Source organism: Pteropus vampyrus, unplaced genomic scaffold (assembly GCF_000151845.1).
Source record: "Pteropus vampyrus isolate Shadow unplaced genomic scaffold, Pvam_2.0 Scaffold196, whole genome shotgun sequence".
NCBI lineage: Eukaryota > Metazoa > Chordata > Mammalia > Chiroptera > Pteropodidae > Pteropus > Pteropus vampyrus.
Genome location: NW_011888977.1, coordinates 1,171,278 through 1,177,065, shown reverse-complemented (window position 1 = coordinate 1,177,065; position 5,788 = coordinate 1,171,278). Strand labels below are relative to the sequence as shown.

Sequence of the window (5,788 nt, the reverse complement as noted above, 5' to 3'; positions counted from 1 at the left end):
TGGGTAATGGGGCCAAGGTGACCATAGGGCTTTATTCCAGACCGCCAGCAGTGGGTATGAGAGGGATGGGCAGGGCCTCTTGAAGTCAAGCTCTGCTGCCATCAGCCTGATAACATTGTGGTACCAAGCAGGGCCACTGTCTGCAGGAGCCTCCAGAGGCTGTAGCCAACGGCCTCTCAGGCAGGGAGGACTCATGACTACGTGTGCTCTGGGGGGCGCGGGAGGGGGCAGCCTCAGTTACTCCTGTCTGAAGCCCTTGGTCTCCTCAATGGCTTACAGCAGCTTCTTTTTCAGCTCTTCTTAGCTCTTGCATGGTGAGAGGTCCAGATGGTTGAAACAGGTGTGGCTTCTGGGAAGCCAGGTTTCCTTACCACCACTGTCGATGCAAAACTTCTTTGGTCCATTGCTACCAATGAGTTCGGCCACCCCCCAGACAGGCAGACAGCAAGTCCCTGTAACAAATTTCAGCAGCTGGATATTTTTCTTATTGTCCATGTTCTTCATCACCTGCCAGAACCGCTGGATCTGCTTGCTGTTCTTGTAGTGCTGGTAGGTGGTATTCTTCAGCCAGCCGCTCGTGTCTGTCACCTGCATGTCACACAACTTCAGTTCCAGCTCTTTCTCATCAAAGCAGCGTGACCACTCCAGGGGGTCACCTGGATGAAGCCATCCAGGAAAGCTTCGGTCAGCTCTTCCACATCCCAGGTGAAACGCCAGTCAGCAGCATCATGTATTCTTCCTGGCTCTCCTCTGTCACTCAGATGCTCTCACCACCTTCCTTCAGCTCATGAGTTGTCACCTTGCCCCAGATCTCCATGTCTGGGATGAAGTACAGCTCTAGGTCATACCTTTATGAGTTGTTCTCTTTGATCCAGATGACAGTGTTGTAGAATTCGGGTCAATGGATTCCAAGTCTTTCAGGGTTGGTCTCTTGTTGAGCATCTGCTTGTAGAAAGGGAGGGTGAAGGCTGTGTCAATGAACTTTCTTTCCATGGTACAAAGCCCTGACAATGAATCTGCCAATAAAGCGGAAGTAGGTGAGGTGGTCGGGGTTGATGGAAGAGGCAGGGTTGATCTGCAAGCAGTAATTGTCTTCCCCCGCATATTCAAATAAGCAATACATGGGGTTGAGCACCTCGTAAGACCGGAGGAAAAACCTCTCTCTGGCAATGCTTCCGTAGTCCAGGCCCTCCTCGCTGCACATGATGATGTAGAGCCCGTGGCACAGACTGTAGGGTTTCATGTTCACGATCTGTTGGAAAGAATCCTCAGAAAGCATCTGCCTGGAAACTCTGATCTTCATGTGGCTGGGAAGGGCATTTGAATGGCAGAAGAAATGGTTGATACTTCTACTTAAAACTTCAGTCATAGGCACCGGGGGAACTTTGCCTGCTTCCCGACTCAAACCCCAAGCGAGGATCCTTAAAAGTGGTGGTGCGAATATTGTGGTCCACAAGGTAGTGCACCCCCTCGCTGGTGTGCTGCGTCTCTCACCCTGGGGGAAGAACTAGTTCCTGGATCATCCCCTGGGTCCAAGGGTCCTCCCACTGGGTAGTGCATGTGTTATGGTTAATGTAATACACCCACCCATTGTCTTAGTTCTTCCCCCAGGCAGCCAAAGAAGCGCTTGAAGGTTAGTGGAGGAATCTTTTGCTGAAGTGCTGCATGGTGCCCTGGAGCTGATTCTGCTGTGACGGCTGCTGCTGGTAGGTCAGCACATACTCTGCTGTGGGGCACTGCCAGGTGGTGGTCTGAGCGCTGTGATCCACATAGTAAAACCTGCCTCCTGGGTATGTGTGTTTCTCCCAGCCTGGAGGAAGAAGTCATTCCCAGGTGGTGGTTTTGGTATTGTGGTCAACATAGTAGACTTGCCTATTGGACAATTCTGGCTGTTCACATCCAGTGGCCGAGCATCGGGGACCTGACACAGCCATGGGGAGTTGCTGAGTGCCTGAAGTGCTGGGCTGCTCTCCTTCAGCTGGTGTGGCTAGAGCAGAGAGAGACATTGCGATGGGGCTGTGAGTAATACTTGATGCTGCAGCAGGTGGGGACGTCACACCAAGAACATAAACAACATAGGGTTCTTCGAGATCAGTGACTGTAGCAGATTTGTCATTCACTGTGCCATTGGCCAAGCCACTGTGGCTTCGGTTTTTGGCTGGCTGGTGATGCCGGTTGCAGGGGTACCAGGGCTTTGCTATGGGTGTTCTGGCTGAACCACCCAAATGTCTGTGCATCCGGGATCTCCTACCAAGAACGTTTATGCTAGGGAGCTAGTGCTGGCTGTCCCACTGGATTCTCTCAAAGGTGTCCGTGATCCATTTGTCACAGCACTGCCATTAGGCATGCTTCCCAGATCAACAGTGGCCTGTTCAGGTATTGGTACCTTTTTTCTAATAGCATTTGTTCTTTTTATGGCTCTGTGTCACATTTTGGTAATTCTCACAATATTTCAAACTTTATTATTATGTTCGTTATGATGATCCGTGATCAGTGATCTTTGATGTTACTATTGTAATTGTTTTGGGGCATCATGAACCATGCCCATATAAGATGGTGAATCAATATATGTGTGAGTTCTGACCGCTTTACTTACTGGCCCTTCCCCTGTCTCCCTCTCCTCAGGCCTCCCTATTCCATGAAACACAACAATATTGAAATTAGGCCAATTAATAACCCTCTAATGGCTTCTAAATGTTCAAGTTAAAGGAATAGTTGCCCATCTCTCACTTTAAATCAAAATCTAGAAATGATTAAGTTAGTAAGGAAGGCATGTCAAAAGCCAAGGTAGGCCAAAAATTAGGCTACTTGTGCCAAACAGTCGAGTTGTGAATGCAAAGGAAAAGTTCTTGAAGGAAATTAAAGTGCTTCTCCAATGAACACATGAATGATAAGAAAGTGAATATCTTATTGCTGATATGGAGAAAGTTGTAGTGGTTTGGATAGAAGATCTAGCCTGCCACAACATTCCCTTAAATCAAAGCCTGATCCAGAGCAAGGCCCTAACTCTCTTCAATTCTATGAAGGCTAAGAGGGGTAAGGAAGATGCAGAGCAAAGCTTGAAGCTAGCAGAGGTTGGTTGATGAGGTTTAAGGAAAGAAGTCCTCTTCATAACATTAAAGCACAAAGTGAAGCAGCAAACGTGGATGTAGAAGCAAGTTATCCAGAGATCTAGCTAAGATAATTCATGAAGATGGCTACACTAAACAACAGATTTTCAATCTAGATGAAACAGCCTTATTTTGGAAGAAAATGCTATCTAGGACTTTCATAGCTAGAGAGAAGTCAGTGCCTAGCTTCGAAGCTTCAAAGAATAGGCTGACTCTCTTGTTAGGGGCTAATGTAGCTGGTGACTATAAGTTGAAGCCAATGTTCATTTACCATTCTGAAAATCCTAGGGTCCTTAAGAATGATGCTTAATCTACTCTGCCTGTGCTGTATGAATGGAACAATAAAGCTTGGATGACGGCATATCTGTTTACAATATGGTTTACTGAATATTTTAAGCATACTGTTGAGACCTACTGCTTAGAAAAAAGATTTTTTTCAAAATATTACTGTTCATTGACAATGCACCTGGTCATCCAAGAGCTCTGATGGAGAGATACAAGATTAATGTTGTTGTCTTGCCTTCTAACACAACATTCAACCCATAGATCAAGAAGTAATGTTGATTTCAGGTCTTATTATTTAAGAAATACATTTCATAAAGCTATAGCTGCCATAGGTAGGGATTTCTCTAATGGATCTGGACAAGGTAAATTGAAAACCTTCCGGAAAGGAATCATCATTCTAGAGCTTAGTAAGAACATTTGTGAAGCTTCTAGTAAAGATAGCAGAGAAGATAAACACTATTCTTGCTTCCTCTCACTGACCACATCAAATTTACACTAAACTACAGAGCAATCGTCCTTGAGAATTGCTTGAAGTCTAGCTGAACAGAAGTCCTATAACTGAACATATACAGAAGAAGCTACTTTGAGACTGGTTAGGAGGGATGGAGATGCTGAGTGGATTGGTCCCACACCCATGTGTGGCAGTTAAAAATCTGGAAGGATATCTTGGCTGCGGAGCTGCCCCCTGAGGAGCCCCAAACCAGGCTTCCCAGTCCAGTGTTCCAGTGCCAGGAAGAGAAGTCCCTACAACTTCTGGCTGTAAAAGCTAGCAAGGATTGTGACTGACTGAGACAGAGGACTGCTGGAGTCCCAGGTGTTCCTCTTAAAGAGCCCATGTGTGTGGACTTACTTGCTGATGGACTCACTTGCTCTGAGCTCCAGCGCTGGGACAGCAGCTCAAAAGGCTCCAGGGACATATGGGGAGGAACTGAATGAATTACCTGGTTTCAGGGTGAGGGTTGGAGGGTTGGAGGGTTGGAGGGGCAAGTTTCTCCCATTGTTTCTTTGTTGAACCCTCCCCAATCCAGCATGCAGATATGATGTGAATCATATCTGAGTCTCCATCAACCTGGCTAAGATCATTTGTCCCACCCTGGCAATGCCCTGAGACCCTGCCCCATCAACTGCAGGCCCACCAAAGCTGCTTCCAGTGTCTTTTCCATACAAACTGCCTGTCTTGGCTCATGCTGCAGACTTTTCTAAAATCTTTCAAAGGTTCACAAACCCCAAACAAGCAGCATTTGGCCCCATACCTCTTGCTAAGCAGCCCTAAGCCCAACAATAGTGACAGCCAGCCTCAGTTTGCAGCTTAGGCTCTCCCAGGCACCTCCAAGCCCAGCACAAGTGGCAACCATCTTCAGATCACTTGGAAGCTCATACCAAGTGGTCCTGGGCAGGGCACAGGCAGTGGCTGACTTTGGCCTGCAACAGAGTCCCTCCCAAGAGACCCCAGAACCAACACACCCTGTGGCCAGCTTCAGACCAGAGCACCACCCAACCACCTCCACAAGCAACACATCCAAAGGACAGACTAGGCAGGCACCAGAGTCCTGCTAAAGTGAATGCTGCTCCATAGGGTCAGTCCCTGCACAACAGCTCCTCCACTGTAGTCATGGCCAGTCTTCACAACCAATCAGCCTAAGGGATCCCTTCCACTGACCTGCCAATAGCAGCCAAGGCTGTGTCAATGAACTTTCCATGGTACAAAGCCAGGGCACACATAACCCACCTGGAGAAAGCGGTGACCAGGGAGACTGAGCCACTGGGCACCTACTACATAAGGCCATTCTACTAAAACTGGGAGACATAGCGGCTCTACCTAATACATAGAAACAAACACAGGGAGGCAGCCAAAATGGGGAGCAAAGAAACATGTCCCAAATGAAAGAATAGAACAAAGTTCCAGAGAAAGAACTAAACAAAATGGAGACAAGCAATCTACCAGCTGCAGAGTTCAAAACACTAGTTATAAGAATACTCAATGATCTCTATGAGAACTTCAACAAAGAGATAAGAAACATAAAAATGAAGATAGAAAACATAAAAAAAAGAACCGGTCAGAAATGAAGACTAAAATAACTGAAATGAAGGTTACATTAGAAGGAATCAACAGTAGATTAGATGAAGCGGGGTCTTGAATCGGCAATTTGGAAGATAAGGTAGCAGAAAACCCCAGTCAAAAACAGTAACAAGAAAAAAAGAATTTAAAAAAGTGAGGATGGATTAAGGGGTTTCTGGGACAACATCAAGCATATCAGCATTTGCATCACAGGAATTGAAAATCTATTTGAAGAAATAATGACAGAAAACTTCCCTAACCTGGTAAAAGAAATAGACATATAAGTCCAGAAAGCACAGAGTCCCAAACGAGATGAGCCCCAAAAGTTTATTAA

The 5,788-nt window shown here is 46.5% G+C and overlaps 1 pseudogene; it reads right to left on the bottom strand.

Moving 5' to 3' along the window:
- Positions 1 to 237: 237 nt before the first annotated feature.
- The window catches only part of LOC105299927, a 29,635-nt pseudogene continuing 24,084 nt past the window's right edge, over positions 238 to 5,788 (bottom strand).